The sequence below is a fragment of the Rissa tridactyla genome, chromosome 7, assembly GCF_028500815.1.
Source record: "Rissa tridactyla isolate bRisTri1 chromosome 7, bRisTri1.patW.cur.20221130, whole genome shotgun sequence".
NCBI classification, from domain to species: Eukaryota; Metazoa; Chordata; class Aves; order Charadriiformes; family Laridae; genus Rissa; species Rissa tridactyla.
In genome coordinates this window covers 37,744,412-37,769,761 of record NC_071472.1, presented here as the reverse complement: position 1 = coordinate 37,769,761, position 25,350 = coordinate 37,744,412, and the positions used below count along the sequence as shown (strand labels likewise).

The 25,350-nt window shown below is 40.1% G+C and overlaps 1 protein-coding gene across 5 annotated transcripts in view; it reads left to right on the top strand.

Moving 5' to 3' along the window:
• The window catches only part of GULP1 (GULP PTB domain containing engulfment adaptor 1), a 169,159-nt gene that overhangs the window by 36,283 nt on the left and 107,526 nt on the right, over positions 1–25,350 (top strand). The window contains exon 2 of one of the 5 annotated variants that reach the window (XM_054208466.1): positions 24,178–24,298. The exons of the other annotated variants lie outside the window; for them this stretch is intronic. The gene's annotated coding sequence lies outside the window, so the exon portion shown is untranslated. The remainder of the gene's footprint in view (positions 1–24,177; positions 24,299–25,350) is intronic. 5 annotated transcript variants of the gene reach the window in all.

The window sequence follows — 25,350 nt, the reverse complement described above, 5'->3', positions numbered from 1 at the left end:
TCAGGCCCGTATAGGTGACTGTGAGATACTCTGATGTGTCTGGTTGTATTAGCGTTTATCTGAATTACAGTTTTGAGGTCTTACCAGTGACTGATGTCTGAAATAATGGATCTCTAAAAAGGCTGCCTTCTGTGACACCTGTGAGTCTGGATGGTGTGTGCATTGTTTTTCTCACATATTAGCGAGTGATGGTGAATAATATAGCACTGATAGAGATAATAAGGTGAAACGTAAATGGAGTAGGTGATTTTTACTTTGTCTATATCTTAATGAAGTTTAATTCTAAAATACCTCCATGACCATTATGTCTGCTTGGAGACAAAGTTGTTGAGAAACAGGGTGATTGTTGAAAAGCTCCATAAAAATGAGCAAAAGATTGTCAGTTAGAGACTTAATGCTTATCAGAAACAGAAATGAGAAATGCTTTTGCTATATTGGAAAACAGCAGGTAGTAATGCACGTGTTCATTTGGAGGGAGATGCATAACAGGAATCAATCACTAAACCAGATGCTGGATAACTCACTTTGGAGGTAAAGCATATGTTTTTTGACAATGAAGATGATTAATCTTTTGAACAAACTACCATTTGGGAACAACGCTGTAGCCATTCTTTGAAACGTTTAAATTGAAACTGGAAGTTTTTGTTTTAGCTTTTTGGAGGTGGAATTCTTTACTAGATGAAATTTAATGGCCTATGACAGGTAAAACAGGTAATTTTGGTCCTTAAATTTAAGAATGCTCCCATTTCCTAGCTTTGCATTCTGATGTGTTGTTGGCTGCTGGATGTGGAACAGTCTGCTTTGCTTACTGTTTTTTTGCTAAAATGTGATGTGATCGTAGGGCCCAGATATAAGCTCCCAAAGCATTTTTTTTAACTGCTCACCTACTGGCGTTGCAGAAGCTTCTACATCTTAGTGTATGTCTTCAATAGGTAGCTTCTCTTTGCTTTGGGCTTATCTTGTCATATTATTCAAAACTGTGTTTGTATTTGCGAAAGGAGCCATTTCTTAGAATAGTGACAGGTACAGATTCACTTTGTTCTTTCTCTTAGTGTAATAAGCCATATTACAAGAAAGGTCTGGTCTTGAATTTACCGGTATTTTAACTTTTTATTATTTATGGCTCCAGGCTGTACTCAGGAATTTTTTGGTGCCTTCACCAATACATTGGGATGAACCTCTAGTAGAGTGCTCTGTAGCGTTGTTTTCTTAGTATTGTGGGCTCTTCTCATTCTTGTGGGATTGAAAATACAACTGTGTTCATTACTCAGGACCTAGGAAATCTAAGGGATGGAACACTTTACTCATCAGTTTTTGTATAGTGGGTCCATTTTATTCCCACTGTGTGTATGTTGTTGTAGTAAAACGTTGATCTAAAAATTCTGAAGGGGCGTTGTTTAAATTAGCATGGTTTGGCTTTAACAGCAGAATTGGCAAGGTAGGCATGGTAGCTGTGATCAGGTCCTCTTTTGGTTGTTGCCTTTCCTTGAGTTAAAATTACCCTTGTGATAATACTGAATTGTCCTCGAAAGACTGTTTCCATTTTACTTTCTGTTGTATGCTTGCATTCCTTTTTAAGAGTGTGTGGATCAGAGATACCAACTGGAAGAAGGGAGGCATCTTCTTTCCTTGGGGCAAATGAGTATGCTTATGGGAGAGGATTTTCCAGAGACAGTGTGACACCTGCCAAGTGCTGCAGAAAGTCCCAGCTTGCATGAAGTGTGAGAAGCAGAGAGCACTATGGCAAGTACTCTGTAAGGACTAGAAGTGACTAAGCTAGTTTCCAGGCTCACAAACCTACTGACTTTGCTCAGGCTGAGCCCAGAAGGAGGATTCATTGGTGGGGAACCAGGAGGGAGGGGAAAGCTCTGTCTTCTGTTGGACCAATCACGTTGAGTTTTCTTTTCTCAACTGATCTGTTGTGACAGATGTTTTGATAAGATTTGTCTTTTCAGTTTTAAAAAACCCTGGATTGGTTTGGGCAGCTTGTTGTAGGCAAGTGTAGAGTAGAATTGTAGAGACAATTCACTGGACGAATTTGTCTCAGGCCAGCTTGGAGTCCTAGGAGAGCATCATACAGCAGTTAAGTAGGAGCAGTGGAGTTTACTATTACATGACTTGGACAACGAAGATTGTAATTGCTGTGGAATATACCTACAGCAGGAGTTAGAAGGAATTTTAAGAATGGCTGTGTGGAATCAGATTAATACCCTGTTTTCCTGCTATCCTATTTGTATACTAATTTTCTTCCTTACCATTTATTGGGGAAGAGCATAAGAATAAAGTAGCACACGGAGACGCTTTCTTAGTGATCTGTAAATGAATAACAATTAGGATCGAAGCTGATTTATTTTCTTAGGGGAATTTCATGGACGTTTTACCCCCATAGGTTTGTCCAGATACGTTTTGAATACTTGAAAGTTTGGAGCATGCAAAAAGCATAAGCTCCTATCAGTGTCCAAGTTAGAATCTCTTGTGTATTCCTGTTTAATCATTGATGTGGGGCAGGGGAAGAAGCTCAGAAATCTCACGAGTTACATGCATAGTTAAATGCTGTGTTGCTTCCAGAAAATGAGAGGCTGATGTAGGAATGCCTTTGAAGGAACTTCTCAAAAGGAAATTGAGCACAATAATGTAAACTGAATGTCATTCCACTGGACAGGAAATGTAGCGAATAACTGAATTGAGACAAGAGGTGTTGTAGTAGCTGTTCAGTTTTTAATGAAAAATCAAAGCAGTCATGTATTTTTTTTTTCCCAGTTCTGTGCACCTTAAAAAATGAACAGTTGTACTTAATTTTGTAAAATATATACCATGTCTTTGTTAGAGAATACTGCGGGAGGCATGCAACATCTTATAGAACTGGCTCATGAACTTTGTGGTTGTGGTTTTTTGAAATAAATGATTGCTAGAAATCATTAGTGTCTCATATGTAAATATAAGTTTGAACTATAACTCTCTGAATTCACAGGCTTTGCTTATATAAACTCGAGAAGGTTGTACCTCACATGGCTTTTGGAATATTAGAATTATATCCAAGATGTACCATTTGGCTTGCTCTTTTCAGTAAATTTAGTTATCCTGCAAATGAAGCCCCCAAAATTTTACCACTGTAAAAAGATGGAGTATATATGTTCCAGGAGAAGGTATAAAACTTATATTTTTCTCATTTGTCCAGGGAGATGTTTGCAAAAATGAGGGAGGAGGGAAATGGTCTTGTGGCATAGTTTTAGAAATTGTTTGAAATGTGAGCAAGGATATCTAAAAGTCTTAGATAGCAAATATCTTACAAAAAAAAAGGAAGGTTTGAATAGAATTTATAGCAAATGCCAAGGTTAGACATTGTGCTGCTGGCAAGTATCCAGAAAGAAGGCAAAAAAATGCTTAGGAAGTGTCTGTTATTGATCCATCTTTCACAGTTGATGTAGTAGCCATGGGGGAAGAGGGCGTTGGGTAATGTAGGCAATATGCAAAATGAGCTAACTAAAAATCCCTTGATCTTAGAAATCTTGCTCAGAATGGTTGTGCTGAAAGGGACAACTTCATGTATAATACAGGAAGAATGCCTTCAGAAGCTTACCATGCAGAATTTTTTATGCTGTAATTCCAGCTTTTCCAGTACAATACAAGTCATTGCCTGCTTTAACTGTTATCACTTATGTGAGTTCAGTTTTCACAGTGGCAGTTGTGACATCTGTCTGCCTTTTTATATGATTACAAAGCTGATGTTTCTTGCAGTAAATCTACAATTCACGGTTTTGTTTGTTTTCATCCACAAAGCGTATTATTCTTTAGTGTGGTTATCTGTAGCAGTGCTACAGATTTGATACACAAGGGTGTCCTGGGGATTCTGATCTGTTTACAAGTCTGGTTGTAGAAAACCACTTTCACACATAGTCAGCAATTGGTAAAGCTGTCATGATTTAATTCTACAGAATAAAGATAACTTTGTCGTGATTATCAACATGTATATGTTCATCACTTAAAGTTTTTTGTTAATAATCACACTGGTAGTTAAACAGTAATTTCCAGGGCTTCAGTGCATTAGGGGTCTGATTCAAGTTATCCTTAGCTAGAGGGAAAGGCTCCTATCAGCATCTCCCCATGCTGCAGCTACCTGTCAGGGGAGCTTAAGTATTAACCAGGGGTTTTAATGATTTCGGATGACATGCAAGGCATTTCTCATGTAGGAAAACTGATAACCTGCAGAGCCTTTGATATAAGCTGGCAAGAGGTTTTTATGTCTCATTCCACCTTACTGTGATAAATCAAAGACGTCTTTTTTTTTTTGTTCACCTGACAGTCTTGCTTAGGGTTAGGAGTTCCAGAGCAAGCGATGAAAAACTTTAACTGTTGTCTTGGTAATGAGGGGCTTGGGTATGGGTATGTGCATGCTCTTGAGTTTTAAGAGATACAGTTAGTGTTTGATTATGGAAAATATTCAGGTGAAATGAGGGTGGGGTATCTTTCCTTTATTTAGCATGCCGTATTGGTATCATTGATGTCTTGATCAACTCTGGTAGTTTTTGCAGTTCTTTCTCTGCTGGACTGGCCTCTTCCCTACTGAGGGGAGTTTGACTTAATAGCCAGTAAAATAGGCAAAATAAGTGCAAAATCTACTATGAGACTCTGAAGTTTACTTGACCAAAGACTTAACTGTTATAGAATGTTGATTACATATTTTGCGAGGCTCTACTAAGTATCTCATATCCTGGATTTTTGAGTGTATGTATTTTAATGTTTTTCCAGTTGGGCTACATTTCTCTTGGCTTTGACTGTGTGGTCATTACTATGCCTTAAAAGGAGGTCAGCTGCGTTTTTGCAGGTAAATACTGGTTTTAGTATACTAGTAGTCCAGGCCTCTATGAAGAAATGTCTGTTTACTGTTGGACTGTGCAAATACATATAATCTCTTGATAATATATTTTAAAATGCTACCCATGCTTTTTGTCTATATGACAAGAATGAATTGTGGTTTTATACCTGGCTGTTTTAAAAAGTAGATAATTGCTCTTTCCGCTGCAGATTTAGGTTGCTTCTAATGTGAAACGGAACCATACAGAGATTAGGTGGTTTTTTAAAAGTAATTATTTCCTAGAGAAGTGAATACAGACAGAGAAGGCAGAACTCAGATCAGATGGAATTCCTGCAGATGTTGACGCGAGCTTGCATTGGGTCAGGGGTTGGGTCCTTGTTATCCCCTTGGAGCTGGGCTTGTATGGGGCTTCACTGCATCTGGGTCTGATGGCTGTATCAGTCACGTCACCAGCATTCCCACGCTGTTCTGTGGAAACCCTCAGAAGTGATTGTACTTGGTGTGGTTAGTAGAGATGGATCTTGGGGATTAAAATTAATGTCTGAATAGAGGAGCTCTATCTGCTACTGATTTTGTAGTATTTTACTTTGTGTATATATGCTTTATAGAATCCCAAAACTGCAAGATGTTTTTTTTTCCCACTTAACAGTTGTGCTCTCGATCTTTACATGTACATACAGATTGCCCAGACATAACTTGTTATTATAAAATATCAGTATTTGTGAAAGTGAATACAGTATTGTGTCTTAACAAAATTCAGCAAACAATAGCAAGACTACAGTTCTGTAGTACAACCTGAATTTTATTCCTACAATTTCAGGTAGGGTTTTTTTTGGGTAGTCTTACAATGTCACTCTAGGCACGAAAAGGCAAGGCATGTCTTAAAGAATATGATAAACTGTCTAGCAACAGTCCTAAGAAAAGCAAAATTGAACTGTCCAAATGAGTCCATCAGGCTTTTACCCTCTATAGTGCTTGGTGGGAAAGTGAATGGTTACAGGCTTGAACCTGTTTGAAGCACACACACCTGTAATATGGAAATAAAAAGGGATGACCTTTTCTGTATCTGTTTTTTGCTAAGTATAAATGTTTAATAATCATAAAGGTTACCAAATGAAAGTATACCTGATAGGTTTTTCATCTCTTTTGAAAGGAGGGATTGATTCAAATGCTAACCTTGCAAGAAGATGATGGGCTGAATTTACAATATAAAAATTACTGCATTGAAGGCTGTGGAATAGCAATGAAAGTTTTGAGTATATAATGGTTGCCCTTTTTACAGCCAGTACTACTTTTGGACCTTTTTACAGTAGAATTGTGTTTAGAGATCACTTAGAAAAGCAGTATCTTCCCTTATTTAGTCAAGTGTTTGCCAAGCATGATATCACCAGAACTCCATCATAGTTGCGTTTAAGGGGAATAGTATGCTGTCCAAAGCCAGCAATAGCAGTCTGCTGCAGAGCACAAGACGCGAGGTCCTCATAGCAGTCCCATCCAGAAATTGTGGATTACTGTGGCTATTGATCTCCCATCATCAGTCACTATAAGTTGTGATTTCTGTCATCTCAACAGAGAGAGGTTTTAACCAAGAAAGGAAAGGAGGGAAAAATTAAAGATGGGACACACATGAAAATTTCAGACAGGGAGAGGGGAAAAGACCAGTTACGAACTGAAAAATGAGCTCTAGAGTCAGGATGATATTTCAGGGAGATCAATTTACCAAAGGATATGGAACAGTAAGAACTCTTAACTAGTTTAGAATTTCTGTAAAGATAACTTTCACCCGTTTTAAAAGATCAAAACAAGCTTTAGTGGAAGGAGGGGGCTGTACCTTATCTTCTCTCCTAATTAACTTACTGCGTATCTTCCTGCATTTGTGACAGGCCAGACTGAATGTGTTTACAATGATAAATGACCTTGCCGAGACTGTGGCCGGTTCATCATGCGTTGCAGGGGTGACTTGAGTCTAAATTATGACAAAGCCAAATACTGTGTTTTGGTGGAAGATGTTAGATAGCCATCGGGAACCACAGTAAGATAAAGTGTATTGCCTGTGCCCGACCAGGAATGCCTCACTTCATTCCACTGGGAGCGAGTTTGCTTAAAATCGTAGACAATATCTGCATGAAATGCAGCTGTGGTGGTAGAAGTGATGCTTGCTGATTTCCTAGAGGTCATTACTGTGACAAGTTGAAGATAGGGAGGGAAGTGTTTTTATCTATTGTAAGTGGAATCTGAAAACAGCCTTCCAGATCCTCGTAAATACTACCTCTTATTTCACGGGAACTAGTGGGAGTTGCTTACTTTAGTGATGAGAACTTGGGGTTGATGTATGACATCTAGTAAAACTGTCTTTTAGTCTTTGCGTTGATGAGTATCTGAGTAATCTTAATTAAACATATACAATGTTGAAAGAATGTTAAAGTAGTGTTGTGTTTCTTCTTGTAGGTAGCATTTAGAATTTACTTTCCTTGAAACTTGTCAGAGATGTTTAAATTTAATCCTATTAATAGCTTCGGCTCAGGGATAATTTTGAGGTTCTTATCTAAAAGTGTTTTATCCATCTAGTATATTTTTTTTCACTATGACTTCGGCTTATCCTTGCTTTATGTAATGTGATTTGCAAAACAAAGTTGGAGTATATCTGGCTTTAGGTCACTGATTACAGCTAGACAAACTTTTGTAGTGGAATGTGTTTAGCAAATAAAAACCTGTGAGACCTTTTAAAAATTCAGATGAAAATTGAACTTAACCATCTTATAGATTTATAAAAAGCATAATACCTTTATCTGATGATATGTTTGAGAAATCCATCTATAATACTTTAAAAATGATAATTGTTTTACTTCTTGCTGAAGGAGTTTTTCCTCTGTGTAAGTACCTATACAATATCTCTATTTTAGATTAAAATAGGCAGTGAATCACAAATTATTTTTATATAGTCTATTTTAGTAACTGATAATTAAAGGTAGGTTTGTAGTTTGTCAGTCTTGCTTTTTGTATTGGCCCATCACCTTTTCCTGGATACAGTCTACTTCTTTACATTCAAATTCAGGTTTCAATTGACATGCTGTATATAACCTCTACCATCTTCCATCATATAAATAAATGCTGAAATGCTTCTTAGTTTAAGCAGTAGATTGTCTACATCATTTGCCATTTCAACTGTTATTCACCACCGTTGTCTAACGGCAATTAGATATTTTGTAAAAGAAAGAGAATGTTTCTATGGCCTAGACAATTTGGGGTAATGCCAAATAAGTTGCTGTGGATGCTAAAAATTTTGCAACTCCAGTGCTCGGTGCATTGTGCTGTGCAACTTTTTGTTTTGCGCTTTTGTTCTTTCTTTTCCTTCCCAGATTACTCCTGAGAAACAGGATCAGATATCCAGGATGAAGCTGGGTGATGCTTCTAAAGTCTTACTGGATCTTGCGTGGACCAAGCCTATTTTCTTTAAGGTGGATGTAAATCTCCCTATGTGATGCTGTTTCAATATTGATATAATCCTGGGATTTTGAGTGAAGCTCATAATCCTCATTCCTTTAATTTCTTCCATCCACAAGGGCAGTCATGGCTTGTGTCATGCCTTTGGTTGGATGTTCCATGCCTGTAGTTAAGGACAAAGTGGAAACAGCCAAGGGTAGGTTATAATATTGTGACCAATGTGTGAGGTTAAGCCAAGGGCAGAGGAACAGTGAGGATCTTTAAAAGCCAGGATCTCTGTAGGGAAATACTATTACAATTTCCAAAGTAATGTCTTATTTACTGGATACCTGACAGTCTTCTCCCTGCCCACCCCCCTGCGCCCCCCCCCCCCCCCCCCCCTTCATTTTCTTCATGATTCCATTTAGTTGCCTGGCTTTATTTATTCATAGAATCATAGAATTGCTGAGGTTGGAAGGGACCTTTAAGATCATCGAGTCCAACCTTTAACCTACCCTGACAAAAGCCACTTCTAAACCATGTCCCTAAGTGCCCCATCTACCCTTTTTTTAAACGCCTCCAGGGATGGTGAATCCACCACCTCCCTGGGCAGCCTATTCCAATGTTTAATAACCCTTTCAGTGAAAAAATGTTTCCTAATATCCAATCTAAACCTCCCCTGACATAACTTGAACCCGTTTCCTCTCGTCCTATCACTTGTCACCAGGGAGAAGAGGTCAGCCCCCATCTCTCTACAACCTCCTTTCAGGTAGTTGTAGAGGGTGATGAGGTCTCCCCTCAGCCTCCTCTTCTCCAGGCTAAACAACCCCAGCTCCCTCAGTCGTTCTTCATAAGGTTTGTCCTCCAGACCCCACACCAGCTTCATTGCCCTTCTCTGGACATGCTCCAACACCTCAATGTCCCTCTTGTAGTGAGGGGCCCAAAACTGGACACAACACTTGAGGTGGGGCCTCACCAGTGCCGAGTACAGGGGGATGATCACTTCCCTAGTCCTACTCACCACACAGTTCCTGATACAGGCCAGGATGCTGTTGGCCTTCTTGGCCACCTGGGCACACTGCTGGCTCATATTCAGCCAGCTGTCAACCAACACCCCCAGGTCCTTTTCTGCCGGGCTGCTTTCGAGCCACTCTGCCCCAAGCCTGTAGCGCTGCATGGGGTTGTTGTGACCCAAGTGCAGGACCCGGCACTTGGCCTTGTTGAACCTCATACCATTGGTCTCAGCCCATCGGTCCAGCCTGTCCAGGTCCCTCTGCAGAGCCAACCTACCCTCAAGCAGATCAACACGCCCGCCCAGTTTAGTGTCATCTGCAAACTTACTGAGGGTGCATTCGATCCCTTCATCCAGATCATTGATTAAAGAGAACTGGCCCCAGCATCGAGCCCTGGGGGACACCACTTGTGACCGGACACCAACTGGATTTAACTCCATTTACCACCACTCTCTGGGCACGGCCATCCAGCCAGTTTTTTACCCAGTGAAGAGTACACCTGTCCAGGCCATGGGCAGCCAGTTTCTCCAGGAGAATGCTGTGGGAAACAGTGTCAAAAGCTTTGCAAAAATCCAAGTAGATAACATCCACAGCTTTTCCCTCATCCACTAAGTGGGTCACCTTATCATAGAAGGATATTAGGTTTGATAGCCATGACCTGCCCTTCACAAACCCATGCTGACTGGGCCTGATCACCCTGTTCTCCTGCATGTGCCGTGTAATGGCACTGAGGAGGATCTGTTCCATGACCTTCCCAGGCACCGAGGTCAGACTGACTGGCCTGTAGTTCCTCGGATCCTCCTTCCGGCCCTTCTTGTGGATGGGTGTCACGTTTGCTAACCTCCAGTCAGCTGGGACCTCCCCGGTTGTCCAGGACTGCTCATAAATGATGGAAAGTAGCCTGGCGAGCACTTCCACTAGCTCTTTCAATACCCTTGGGTGGATCCCATCCGGCCCCATAGATTTGTGCACCTCCAGGTGCTGAAGCAGGTCCCTCACCGTTTCCCTTTGGATTACAGGGGCTTCATTCTGCTCCCCATCCCTGTCTTCTAGCTCAGGGGGCTGGGTACTCAGGGAACAACTGGTCCTACTGCTGAAGACTGAGGCAAAGACTGCATTAAGTACCTCAGCCTTTTCCTCATCCTTGGTCACTATGTTGCTGGCCCCATCTACTAGAGGACAGAGATAATCCTTAGTCCTCTTCTTATTGCTAATATATTTGTAGAAACTTTTTTTGTTGTCCTTGACAACAGAAGACAGGTTTAGTTCTAGCTGGGCTTTGTCCCTCCTGATTTTTTCCCTACATAGCTTCACTACCTCTTTGTAGTCCTCTTGAGTGGCCTGCCCTTCCTTCCAGAGGCCATAGATCCTCTTTTTTTCCCTAAGTTGCAACACTAGCTCCCTGTTTAGCCAGGCCGGTCTTTTTCCCCGGCGGCTTGTCTTCTGGCACATGGAGACAGCCTGCTCCTGCGCCTTTAAGACTTCCTTCTTGAAAATCATCCAGGCTTCCTGGGCTCCTTTGCCCTGGAGGACTGCCTCCCAGGGGACTTTGTCAGCCAGGCTCCTGAAAAGCCCAAAGTCCGCCCTCCAGAAGTCCAAGGTAGCAGTTCTGCTGACCCCTCTCCTTGCTTCTCGCAGAATTGAAAACTCTATCGTTTCATGGTCACTGTTCCCAAGACAGCCTCCAACCTTCACATCCCCCACAAGACCTTCCCTGTTTACAAACAACAGATCTAGCAGGGCACCTTCCCTAGTTGGCTCTCTCACTAGCTGTGTCAGGAAGTTGTCCCCAGTACATTCCAGGAACCTTCTAGACTGTTCCCTCCCTGCTGTATTGTATTCCCAGCAGATGTCCGGCAAATTGAAGTCCCCCACGAGGACAAGAGCTTGCGATCTTGAGAGTTCTCCCAGCCGTTTATAGAATATTTCATCTGCCTCCTCATCCTGATTGGGCGGTCTATAACAGACTCCTACTACGATATCTGCCTTGTTAGCCCTGCCCCTGATTCTTACCCATAAACACTCAGTCTCATTATCACCATCATTTAGTTCAAAGCATTCATAACACTCCTTAACATACAGGGCCACACCCCCGCCTCTCCTTGCTTGCCTATCCTTCCTGAAGAGCCTATAGGCATCCATGGCAGCACTATAGCTATGTGAGTCATCCCACCACGTTTCTGCGATGGCAACTACATCATAATTATCCTGCTGCACAATGGCTTCCAGCTCCTCCTGTTTGTTGCCCATGCTACGTGCATTAGTGTATAAGCACTTCAGCTGGGCTATAGGTCCTTTCTCCTTTTTACTGGCGGGAGCCAAAATTCTGCCACCCCCAGACTTATTCCTAAGGAGCCTGGTTATGCCCCCTATCTTTTCCAAGTCTAGTGCCAGCATGCCACCTTCAGGCTTTTTGCTAGCAAGCTTGGATCTATCCCCATCCCCCTTCGAATCTAGTTTAAAGCCCTGTCAATGAGCCCCGCCAACTCCTGCCCTAAAACCCTTTTCCTCCTCTGAGACAGGCTTTTGCCGTCTGTTGCCAACAGCCTGGCGTCCTGAAAAGCAGCCCATAATCAAAGAACCCAAAGTCCTGCCGATGACACCAGTCTCTGAGCCAGGCATTGAACAGCTGGCATTTCCTATTAATCTTCTCATCAATCCTCGCAACTGTTGGGATAGAAGCAAACACTACTTGTGCTCCTGATCCCCTAACCATCCGTCCCAGGGCCCTCAAGTCTTTCTTCATTGCCCTCAGGCTTCTTCCTGAAATTTCATCATTGCCTAACCTCCCTTCTTTTTTTTTCTTTTTTTTTCCTCTTATTTATTGATTTTCATAATCTAAAATAACACAGAATGAGAAATTATGTTTTTTTTCTAAACCATTGAGTTCATGGAAAGAGTGCAGGAAGTAACGTGCAGGGGAAAGGGCTTTGATTTAGATGCTGTCCACTATACTTGATCCACAGAAGTTCAGTTATGGGAAGCAGCATCGCATGTGTTCCAGGTCGTTCTAATCTCAACTGAGACACTCTGAAGTAGCAGGGAAATCCAGGCTGGGGCTGAAGGACTGTGCAAGGATGTGCTTAGGCCATTACGGAGTGGCAAAAGTGACGTAATCAACAGTGCTTCCAAGTGTAGGTCTGTGAAATAGTAATACACAGGAAAATTTTCAGGAAAATCTAAGGGAATGCAGTTTTACAGCCCAGCAGAAACTTCTTCATGGGACCTTAATGCGTGAGACAATCTGAAAGCTCAGGTAAAGGTGTTTTGTGAGGAGTATGTGGCAGCAGTGTTCACTATATGATCTCAAAATACTGAGGGAGGGAATCATTCCCCGGTTTGAATCATGTAAATTCAGATTTTTAGGCAAAGATAGTGGGTCAGATTACAACTTTTCCTGGGAGCTGGAAAGGGGTTTGACTTCAGACAGATTCACTAATGTTAGTCTTTCATGTTGGCAACTGGCAGTGTCTCAGCTTGTCCATCATGATTTGATAATACTTGTTGGAAGCTTTGATTAGAAGTGATGTGCTGCAGGATATCTGGAGAGTCAGTTTATGTTCTGACGGTGTCGTCGTATCTGATACAGGAATCCCATGGGCTGACATCACTTCTTTAGTCTTTCTTTAAATGGCCCTTTATTTGATTTAGTTGTAACTTCTTTCTTACTAATCCAGTGAACACTTGATACGTATGCATGTGCAGGTGGCAGGGTCTCATGTTTGAACCCTGACAGTCCTTAGCCATTGGTTGAGTGTCAATGTACAAAATTCTCTAGCTTTAATAATGAAGGCATATTTGATAAACAATCCAGAATGTTACTGAATCAATAAATGTTGACATTACCTTTATTCATGAGTTTTGATAACAGCAGCACTTAAAGCATCTACATCTAATATATCGTAAGATACACATTTTATCCTTTGGATGATTTCTGTACTGAGGGCATTTTCTCATATGAAGCAATGTCACTGTCGGTTGCTCCAAATGTGAATGTATAGAGGTATGTGGCTTCTATCTACATTATGTTAAAAGAGATACCAGACAGTTGGGATTGAGTATTGTATGATCTTGAGCTCTTAATCTGTTTTTATTTAGTGTTTGGAAAAACTCAAATTATTTGGGTTGTCTTCCTAAATAAACCCAGGATTGAAGAATTAAACTAAATTATATTTTGATGTTCAGTGCATTTCCTCACTACTTCCTGTCTGGATACAGAACAAATGTATTTTATTATTGGGAAGTAATATGGTTGTTTAGAAAACTACTTAGGCTACAGTATTTGTGTTGGCAATTTTATTTGCCAGGCAGAACAGTTCTGTTTTCTTTCCATCCCCATTTGTGGAAAGATTAAATCATCATAAATCATGTTCTCAAGGGCTGTGATGCTAAAGTTATTCTGTATTATGCTCTAGGCTGCATGGATTTAGGCAAGCTGTCATAGAATCACAGAACTGCCTAGGTTGGAAGGGACCTTTCACATCATCTAGTCCAACCGTCAACCTAACCCTGACAAAAACCATCACTAAACCATATCTCTATGTCCACCCCTCTTTTAAATACCTCCAGGGATGGTGACTCAACCACTTCCCTGGGCAGCATGTTCCAATGCTTAATAACCCTTTCAGTGTAAAAATTTTTCCTAATATCCAGTCTAAACCTCCCCTGGCGCAACTTGAGGCCATTTCCTCTTGTCCTATTGCCTGTTACTTGGGAGAAGAGACTGACCCCAATCTCGCTACAGCCTCCTTTCAGGTAGTTGTAGAGAGTGATAAGGTCTCCCCTCAGCCTCCTTTTCTCCAGGCTGAACAACCCCAGCTCCCTCAGCCACTCCTCATGAGACTTGTTCTCCAGACCCCTCACCAGCTTCATTGCCCTTTTCTGGACCCGCTCCAGCACCTCAATGTCTTTTTTGTGGTGAGGGGTCCAAAACTGGACACATTACTCGAGATGGGGCCTCACCAGCCCCCGAGTACAGGGGGACAATCACTTCCCTAGTCCTGCTGGCCACACTATTCCTGGTACAGGCCAGGATGCCGTTGGCCTTCTTGGCCACCTGGGCACGCTGCTGGCTTATATTCAGCCAGCTGTTGACCCACACCCCCAGGTCCTTTTCTGCCAGGCAGCTCTTCAGGCACTCTTCTCCAAGCCTGTAACGGTGCATGGAGTTGTTGTGACCCAAGTGCAGGACCCAGCACTCGGCCATGTTGAACCTCATACCACTGGCCTTGGCCCATCGATTCAGACTGTCCAGATCCCTCTGTAGAGCCTTCCTACCCTCAAGCAGATCAGCACTCCAGCCCGACTTGGTGTCCTCTGCAAACTGACTGAGGGTGCGCTCAATCCCCTCATCCAGATCATTGATAAAGATATTAAACAGAACTGGCCCCAACTCTGAGCCCTGGGGAACACCACTTGTGACTGGCCACCAACCGGATTTAACTGCATTCACCACCACTTTCTGGGCCCAGCCCTCCAGACAGTTTTTAACCCAGCGTAGAGTACTCCCGTCCAAGTCATGGGCAGCCAGTTTCTCCAGGAGGATGCTGTCATCTGTAACCTGGCCTTATTTAAATAATTTCTTATAAATCAGAAGCCTAACAGAACTTTTATCACCAGATAAAAACAATTCTTTTCTTTAAAACTGGCCCCAAATTGAGTAACTTGTCAGAATGTTTGCATCAGAATTGCTATCCAAACAGGAGGAAAAAAACAGAGTACATGCTTCCTTAAATCAGCTTGAGAAAGGTAGATTGGAGGTTTGAATTCTAATTTTGCTGATGTTCTTACGGACTACTAGGTACAGAGAATCCATGCTGAGAAATCAGTGCATCCAGGTGCTTAAATATACTGATGTGACTATGTTCATGCCTGACTCTGGGGTTGAGGAGCAGGCCTCTGTCAAAGGTCTCAATTGATTCTTTGGATTTTCGTAGGTTTTAAATGATGAATCTGTTCTAAGTCTGAGAAGAAAGTTTGGTGCTTGCTGAAAAGTTCAGGCTTAATGTGGATGACAAACCCCAGTATTTCAAAACTGAGATCTGTTTCTGTGGCTGAGGAAGGCTGTGAGTGTTGAACATATGATTGCCTTGGATGTGCAGGTGTTTTGAAATCCCATTTAAAAGAGAAGTTAGGACATGCAATGAGGTTTACATAGTGGTTATTTTGAAATACCTTAATTTATGTATTGCAATTTGGACTCCAGTAAAGCCTGAAAACCACAGCTTTTCCAGGAGTGAGTAGTTAGTGTGATAGCTAGTTGAACCTAAGCACAGCCTTATGCTTCTGTTTTCGTGTCAGCTTAGTAAACTGGAAAACTTTTCTGGCATTCCTCACTCAGCTCTAAGCTTTGTTTGCTTAACATACTAAGCACAGGATTGGTCCTTTTTGAAATGGAAAAGGAGTATTTCCCAAGGCTTTGTGCGGTGGAGGAATCAATTTCGTACAGTCATCTACTATAGATTTTTTTTCTCCCCTTTTCCAGCAATGAAATTTGAGTTGTTTCTGAGTATTTTCCACCTTTCCTGTCTCTAGCTCCCTTCCTAGCTCTCTGTCTGCCTTTAGACAACGTTTATAATCACTGTGGTGTTTTCTTATTGTGGTGACCAATAATGTCTGGAGTACAGGCTGGCTTAGTAAACTAAAGTGGTTTTTTGTTGTGTTTTTTTTATTGTTTTCATCTTCATTTGTTAGTGATGTTTCATGAGGCTTCCCACTAAATATTTAACAAGTCTTCTTAAATGTTGGACTCATGATTTTACAGTGATACATTACTTTCCTATCTTTACACAAAATTTCCTAGTTGGAGAGATGCATTTGCAGTATGTCCTCAAGGCATCATCACTGGTGTTTCTTGCTGTAGAGACTTTTTGCTGCATGGTGCATGTGATACGTTTTGGACTGATTTTACCTGCCTCTGTTAATTCCACCATGGGTGTGTGTGGATAGGATTTCTGAGTAGTGCAAGCAATACTTTGAACTCGCCGAGCTATGGCAGCCATGTGAGGAAACCATCCTTACCAAACGGTAAATACCACGTTACACAGGGTTACAGTATAATATATATACAGTACTTTTTTACAATGAAGAGGGATCCTGTGGGAATAAATTCAGTGCAGTGCAGAACAGTTTCAGAGGGCAAAGCTGCTTTTGAAGGCAGAGGTATTTTTACTGTCAGTGAGGAACTCTGACTTTTGGCATCCTCATGCACTTCTGAGTCCACAGAAAACAAAGTGTTGTTGCATGAGTCATGCAGAGCAAGAAGCAATACTATAATTGCATTATGAAGTATACAGAGGAAAGAGTTCCAAATCCCAACTCCTAAATCCAGAAGTTTGTGCTTCTTGATTGCAAAACAGCAGCTCTGAGCCTTGCATTGTTCTCCCTGTCTCATCCCCACTCAAACTTAAAGGGGAAGCTTAAGGAAAGATTGTTTGCCTGCTTTTGAGTCTCTCTGGGGAACAGTACTGCTAAGATCAGTAACTGAAGTATAACATGCAGAGAAATTGTGTATTGGTGCTCTATGTGTGCATACGCACACACCAGTGCTACCAATAGCTGAAAACTCCTGTGAGTCTCTCTAATTTTTTCCAGGAGTGTTTTGCTTACTCATTCAGCTTGGTGTGCTCATACCGTCTCCATTCTCCAGGTCAATAATCGACATACAGTTAGGTGACACTGGTCACATAACATACAGTTCTGTGCTCATTTCTTAACTCACAAGTCACTGGCCTGTCTGATTTTTACACTTCATTGTTCTTTCATTGTATTTTTTTTTTGAAAAATGTTGTTGTGCAGCGCTCCTGCAGCATGTAGTAGTCATGCTTGCTACATTATTGATTTTTAGTGAAAATAATAATAGAACAAGCAGAAAACAAATTCATGACGTTATCAAGCAAAACTAAATATGAAATGCATTGTCTGAAAGTAGAATGGGTTCATTGACTGTTTTGTTCGTTCTGGCAGTTAGATCAACCCTCATCACAGCAGTGAAGGCGAGTCAGTGAGTCACAGTTGGCTTGTCTGTGCTGAGCAGAGTCATTCAGATGAGCCTGTGACTTTTGCTAGCTGGCGAAAATGCCCCGTACTCCTTCCCGGTATCTGTAGGGGAGTGTGAAGGAATGATCTCTGCTGAGCCACGCAGCTGCTGACCTGTCAGTGGTGATGCACTGCCTTGAATACCTGGTGAGACAAATGAAAATGTACGTCCTAAAGATGTTGTGCTCTCAATCGAGTTTTAAGCACGTCATATTAATGTGTTAAGACAATTTGTGCGTACCCTCAGCCGGACCTGCTGCCTATCAAGAAGCTGTGGGATAAGCAGGATTTTAGACAGATTGCATTTCTTCAGTTTGTCTTTGGTTCTTTAGGGTGTCGTCAGATTTTGGGACTTCTCTGCAATTGTAAGGAAACTTTTCCTTGCTCTGGTCAGAGGTATTCTAACTGTTATTTGGGCGTAAATTAAAATGTAGGAATAAAATAGTTGTTGCATCCTGTGATAGGGCTGTATATATTGCTTATTTCTCTAGTCTTGGAGATCTTCAAAATAACCCTGGGATAAATTTCACTCATACAGAGGAATTAAGCGATATTCTATTTTGATGTTTCTTCCCTGTTTAGGAATGTCCGCATCTTTAGTTTCATCTTTGCAAATACATTCTTATTTAAAGTGTGAGAAACGACTATGTCTAATCTGGGAATCTACTTAATCCTTTATTTATTTTTATTTTACTACTCTTTTCCTTGTATTAGAGGTCAATGCGATTTTGAACTGTAAAAAGTCAGAACTCTCCTCCCCTGAGAAGCACCCTAACACCCTGCTCCCTGAATTAACCTTAAGAGAAGAATTCGGCTTAGTGGATTTTGATTTTTGTACTAATTGTTTTGCTCAGTTTTATTTTCTTGAAAGCTTTTACTACCACATCAAAGATTAGAAAGCTCTACCCCCCCACCCCCCCAACCTTTTTTAAAGATTGTATTGTAAACAGGTTGATTAGACAACTATAGGACTTGTCAAGAGGTTTCTTTTCAACTTGAATGCAGTTGCTGTTAGCTAATCCATGTTTTAGCTACTTCCTTCCTTAATCCGCCATAGCTCATTATTTTATGGCACTACTGCAATGTTCATATTGCAGGGTGGCTTTAATTCTTTCGAGTACTTCAGCTTTGCTTTCTCTTTCTTTTATCACCCACTTTAGAATTTACTTTAGGCTTTTGCAGGTCAACATTACATTTTAGTCAAGATCATATCACATTACACCACAGATTCAAGATTTAAAAATATCCTATACTGTCAACATTAGTTTATGGATAAGTAAAGCCAATTGTAATATGAAGTATATAGATACCAAAGTGCTAAGACATAGAAGGCTTTTAATCCTATCTATAGAATAGCAGGTTCTTTTTTACATCTACTGGACCAGAGTATGTATAAAAATTATTTTCATGACACTGCAAAAGAAGAAGAATGTAAAGTTGCAAAAGAAAGAGAGTATTAATCATATTGAAATTATGTAAGAATGCAACAGGGCATGCGTCTATGAACTGAAGAAGGGAGGTCGACAGGGATGGGTGTAACCGAAGTTGGAAAAAGGGGGGTTTACTTGAGACTATTGGGGGCTGTAGAAACTGTTTTCCTTCATGTGGATTTAAGGTTTGGAAATTTTTTAAAAGAGTATAATCAAGATAAGCGTATTTGCACTGGACATGCTGTATGCATCAGCTAGGACAAGTATGGTTATTCATCCAAGAGTTTTCAAAGAGCAAAATTTAAATGGTTTTGGAACATTTTCCTCCGATGTACCTTGCACAAATTTTATAGCCTTGACTAAATGCTATGTCTTCTAAAATTGCTGTAGCTTCCATTAAGCTATAATGATATAGAGGCATCTTCCCTCTCTTGAAGGCAGAGTAAATCTGGAATATTTAGGAAGAATTTACACTACATACTGGGACTTCTATAATTTGGAATGTATTCTGATATCTGAGTTTCTTACATGTGCTTCCCTTGCCGTGTGTTATTATACGATGTGGGTAGTACTGACCTGTGAATGATTGTCAAATCTTTTCATGTGTGTAAGTGAAAAAATTCTTTGCTGTTTTTGTATATAGTGCACTTAAAAATATTTTTATTGTTATTATGAAAATCAGAAGGTGTAAATGAGGAAGTAGTGCTGCTCAATGTTACAAGTACTGTTTTGCCAACTACTTAAAGCTGAAGAGCTGCTGCTGTACTCCGAGACAGATTGTTGCCTTTTGTACAAGAGCTGACCACAGCAAAGGAACTTCCATGTCTTTGTCTGATAATTCCAGTTTAAGAACCTCTCTGCATGATTTCTGAAATATCTGTGCCTTGAATACAGCTGGTGAATTGCCCTAAGGTTCTGCTGTGCATCCGAGTCCTTCTACTGAGAGCTGCTCTATAAATGTAATTCTTGAAATACTGGTTACAGTGCCTGCGAACAGTACAGTGTGAATGATTTTCTGAATAACCATTTGTTGGGAGGCAGCTATGTCAACAGCTTCAGGCACTATAGGATGAACTGCAAATAAGCAAAAAAAGAGTAGAGCCATTGGGTTAGTGGTTCCTGGTTCTGTTGCTCCTTCTGATCCAGCCTTGAACGTTGATGAGTGTTGCCTTCCAGAGTGTCCTATGATCTTTTCTCTTGTTCTGCTTTTACTGTGGAAAGTATAGTTGGAATACTGTTACTGTATAGTTCCAGCAAAAAGTACAGAGAGGCAAGCAAAAGTGGTTAAACTCCCACCCTCCCCAGCCCACCCCCCAATTAAGCCACAAAGTCATTACATGGGGAGTAGATTAATGGTTTTATCTTCTGTCTGGAACATCAAATTCTTAAATAGTACAGATTTGGAGTAGAAATAAAAATACGTTATTGCAAAAGCTGAAATTACCTATTCTCTACCTTTTGGCTTTTTTTTTGGCGGGGGGGGCAGAGAGGGAAGAAAAACTTAGGAAATAGAGCATCAATGTGAGGGTATAGCGTTTGCTTGTTGACTTCAGTACTGTCATGATCATGAAATGGTACAGGATACATTTCACATTAGATCAAGGGGAAAAAATCCATGTGTGTTGTAACTCCAGAACATACTCCCTTACACAAATGACCTTCAGCATTTACTATCTTGGTATTCCTATAAAGGCGTCATAAAAGCAAGTGAAATAGGTGAGCATGATGTATTGCATAACTAATAAAATTGACACATATTTTGTTTGGCAGAATAACAAGGCAGTGAAATTACAATGTTGTGGTGCAGTATACAGTCTCTTAGAAAATGTTTCTTTCTAATGTATTAGTGCCCAGCTTGTATTCTACTAGTATGCTATATGTATGCTATATCACTAATCATACTTTTTGGGTCTTTTTTGGACTTAGCTTACCAAGTTACAGGAAGAGCATGAAAGGCAGAACGCATTCTTGCTAATTATAGAAAGAGAGGCAAACTAGCAAATGAGAATAATTTTCAGATTTTCTTTTTTTTTTTTTATATTTTTGTCAAGGGTTGATTTTTAGAGGACATCAATTGTTTCTTACCTAGAGATTTATATGAAAAAGGAAGTATAAAGTCATGGAGTTTTGCTACTAACTTGTTGATAAAAAGACAGTAATGAATGTGTGGTGTATGCAAACAGGACAAATTAGCATGTCTGAAGGACGTACCCTATTGAGTATTAAAGGATTTAGTTAATGAACTTGCTGAACCACTGGTAATTATTTTGAACTACATAGACAACTGATACTGTCGGCAACTTGCTAGATGAAATTATTTGGAAGATTAGTATTCAGAGATAATAAGTTTTGTTTGGTAGATCTGACTTTAGTCCCTAGTAGCATAAATAGAGTAAGTAAGCGCCTGGTGCAAGGTCCTAAAGCCTTTTTGCCTCTGATGCTTTTCTGCTTCTTGACTAGGAAAACAAAATCAACAAAAAGGTGCCTTTACCTAAAATAAACTTTAGTTAAGAATCTAGGTCTAGATTTGAGTAATATTTGATTGTGTGGCTAGCTTTCAGTAGAGACAACCAGGTATTAAAGTTTAATATGAACTTAACTTTCTTATTGAATTGAGACCACAGTGAAAACATCAGAATTTCACCTTCATGATTATCAAGTGTATGCGTAATGGGATAAAGTCTTAGAGATGACAAAAATAATACAATTAGTTCAGACGATCACTCAATATCAAGTTTTTCATTTGTTTTATTGCTGTTTCTTCTTGCATTTCTATGAAGATATAAGGGTGATCTAGTGGTAAGATTTACGTGTTTGATAAGGAATGGAACACTTATAAATCATCATTTTAAACATAATGGAATATTGTATAGTCTTGAAAATATCAGCTCCTCAGCTGAATAACCCTGACAAATCTATTTCCATTGTAATAGATTCTGCACCAGTTACTGAAATTTGACTTGAATGAAATAAGGAGACACAGGCTAAAGAAAACAGAATACATGAAAACGAATAGACAAGTATGGTTGAAAAGGCAAACCAAACCAAACCCCAGATAACTTTATTTTGAATGAAAGGGAGACAATTAGCAAGAAAGATATTTCACCCTTGAGAAACAATTGAGAGTACGAAAACTCAAATAAAGCTGCTTAGAGTTTTGGGGGTAGGTAAAGGTTGCTATCCTTGTAAATTAGCTGAATCACTGAAAAGACTGAAAACCCTAGAAGTTCAGCATAATCAAGAACTTCCTTTGTTGACTTATTTTCACTTTTGCACCTTAATTTACGATTTCACCTTGAAGAATATATTCCTTATTTGCTGTATATTTTTCTTTAAATTTCCCTAGGTGATACCTCTGGTATCTTCCGTATCTCCGGTAATGGCAACAAGCGCAAGGTTTGTTGTTTCTTTGGAAGCACAAAATCCAAACAGACTTGATGCAGGCTGGGACAATTTAAGTACGTTATCTCCAACAGTCTGCAGAGAGCAGTGTAATAACCAATGTCAACCTCTCCCGAGTACCTTGTGAGTAGGTTTCTAGTTCTGATGTGGTGCCAAAATAAAGTGGTCTAGCTGTGGGTAGTACTATGGAGTAGCAGACCGTAGTAAACCCTTTGCAGCCTTAGTAGGTGTTAACAAAGCCCTTCAAGGAAGGGTAAAGTGAGAGAAGGTCACCAGTGAAACTGGATGACGCTATCCTGTTGAGCTATGTGATGAAAGAATGTGTTGTGGGTTTTTTTTTTGTTTTTTTGTTCTTTTTTTTAAAAATTGTATCACCTGTTTATTTATTGTAGTGGAGTAAGTATTGGTCTGTGATTGTTTTTGGTGGGCTCTGTGCTGTACCTGAAAAGCCTTTAAAATCCTTGAATGCAAGAGCTTTGTGGTTCTTGACTGTAAAAAAAAAAAAAAAAAAAAAAAAAATTCAAATTGAAGGGAGCTGTCAAATAAGGTACTAGAGGCATTGCCGTCACTTGGTTTTACTTGTCACCTTGACTTAAGAAAAAGAGAAATAATAATTAATTGGATTGGTGTAGGTGAAACTCAGTTGCGAACTAATGAAAAAAACCTGTGACAATTAATGGATGTAATGATACAAACTGGGGAAGGACTGCATAATATAATGCGTTTGTGTTGGTTTTTTTCCCTCCTTCACTTTAAGAAAAAAACAACCAACCATGTCAGGGGAAAAAGGAATGAAGTAGAGAAACAAGAAATGATGGGAAAAAAATAGCATGAGTTCATATTCCTCATAAAGATGAGTTTTTACACTAGGGCAGCAAAAGATAGACCAATGGAAACAATGTATAGAACATGTAGGGTCATCTTCTCCCAGGTGAATAATGACAGGACCAGAGGAAATGGACTGAAGTTGCAGCAGGGGAGGTTTAGATTAGATATTAGGAAGAATTACTTTACTGAAAGAGTGCTCAGGCACTGGACCAGCCTGCCCAGGGAGGTGGCTGAGTCACCATCCCTAGAGGTATTTAAGAAACGTCTAGATTTGGCACTTCAGGGCATGCTCTAGTGGCAGAGACTGTAGGTTGTTGGTTGTTTTTTTTGTTTGGGTTTTTTTTTGGTTTTTTGGGGTTTGGTTTTTTTTTTTGTGTGCGTGTGTATGGTTGGACTCGATGATCTCAAAGGTCCTTTCCAACCATGAAGATTCTATGATTTATTCATTTCATGGATCTGGGAAGCTTGATTAGGTAAAATTCTAGATTAGGTAAAATTCTAGATCTGGTATCCTGATATCTGAAAGTCAACAGATCCAAAAAGTTTGAAGGGAATAGTATAGGTAAACATCTCAGAGTGAACCATCAAAAATACCAAGATTTAAATTGGTATAGCTTATCCAAACGTTCAATGAACAGGGTAAGAGTATTTTAAAATCCTCTGTAAATATCTCAAAATGGAGAACACCAAGGAATGAAGGCCAGGGTGATTACTTAGGAGGGACCAGGTCTCTGGTAGAATCAGGAACAGAGCAGGAGCAGACTTCTTTGGCTACTGGTTCTGCTGGAGAGTGAGTTGAACTTCCTTATGTTGAAACAAGATATGGTACTATTTCTACTGACAGATTTCCTAGCATCTGCGGGAGTGCAGTATTCCCTTAAAGGAATAGGATTCTGGTCTAATGCTGCATGCCTTGTGCGTCTCATACTTAGTGGAATTAAATTAATAAATGGTCAGGCTATTGTTCTGTTTGCTAAATGGTTATTTTGTCTGTGTAGGGCAGTTGAGGATAAGGAAATTATGGGAAAATATTTGGAAATAGAATTCCTATTTGAAGCTACAGTTCTATTGCTCCCAGCATTTTAGTCTGATTTAGACCTTTCCAGCAGAATTCTGGAAATATGTTTCCATTAAGCTGTGTACACTAAATTTTCTAGAATGAGAAAATAATTTCTGTGCCTTGGTACTACATTAGTTTAATATCTGTCGTTGTTTCTTTTTATTCTAGTACATGAGAAACTATAAAGCAGCAGTGACAAAGGTTCAAAAATGTTGGCAAATGAGTGATCTGTTCCACATGAGAATTAGTGTCTGCTCTATACCTTGGCAAGAAATTTGAATGCGGAAGGGTAAGCTGTTTTAATTGTTGCTATGAACTACTTTACAGAAAAGGATTATGCAAATATTTGAATTTTTTTGGTTGAGTAGAGGGGTTTTTTTAAGACTGGAATGGGTGACTCAGGTCAGGCTTCTGGTTTCTTTTCTATTTAAAGTGCTTGTAACAAAGCGCAAAGGCTACGTTTGTAGACTTTGGGGGTTAGAGAGGTGCTCCTGTCCATTTACCCTATTAAACAGTACCCTTGACATGAAGTGAGCTGCTGAGTGTATGGCAGGACCAAATTGTTGACCCAAAGCCCTCCCAGTCTAAGTAACTGTGTTCCAGTAACCCTGTTGTTCAGTGAGAGGTAATGCTTGTTGGCATTAATATTACAAATTGGCTTTACCTCTCTCTCTTTTTTTTTTTTTTAAATGCCCCTCCCTTCTCCACACCTGATAACTCAATGCTTAGATTGAAAACACTGCTACAGTCCACTGAAGCTGCCGTCTCTTTACTTCTCTGTCGTATAGAGAGAGCGGCTTGCTTGGATAAAGGAAAGGCAGCAGCTGGGAAGCTTCCATTGATTTATTGGAAAAAAGGCAAAATACGGAGACTTAGAATGTTACGGGTAAGAGTTTATTTACGGCAGTCATTGTGATATACTTGTCAAAAACATTATATAAAGCTGAACGTTTTCTAAGTGTGGGCAGGGAACTAGGAGCCTCTGGAAAACAGAATGTTTTACTTTGCTAAGTGAAAGGAAGGTAAGTGTAAGCTATGTAGCAAACTTTTATTGTTTTGATATGAGGATAAGCAAAAGCATTTGTTTAGCAATCTAGTGGTTAACAAAAACTTTCTCTCGGCTTGCTTATTTCAGTTGCAGCAATCTGCTTTTGAGCAAGTGCATATCACTTCTTCTGATTATAAATTCAAAACTCCGTTGAAGTACCTCTGAGGAACTGTAGAGCTAAAGTCAGTTTAGGGTGAGTCAGTCTGATTCTGATGGCTTTCCCAAAGGTTATCTTTAATCTGGCACCAAGATGGGTGTTGCTGTGTTGCTATGGCTCTTCAAACTACTTTCAT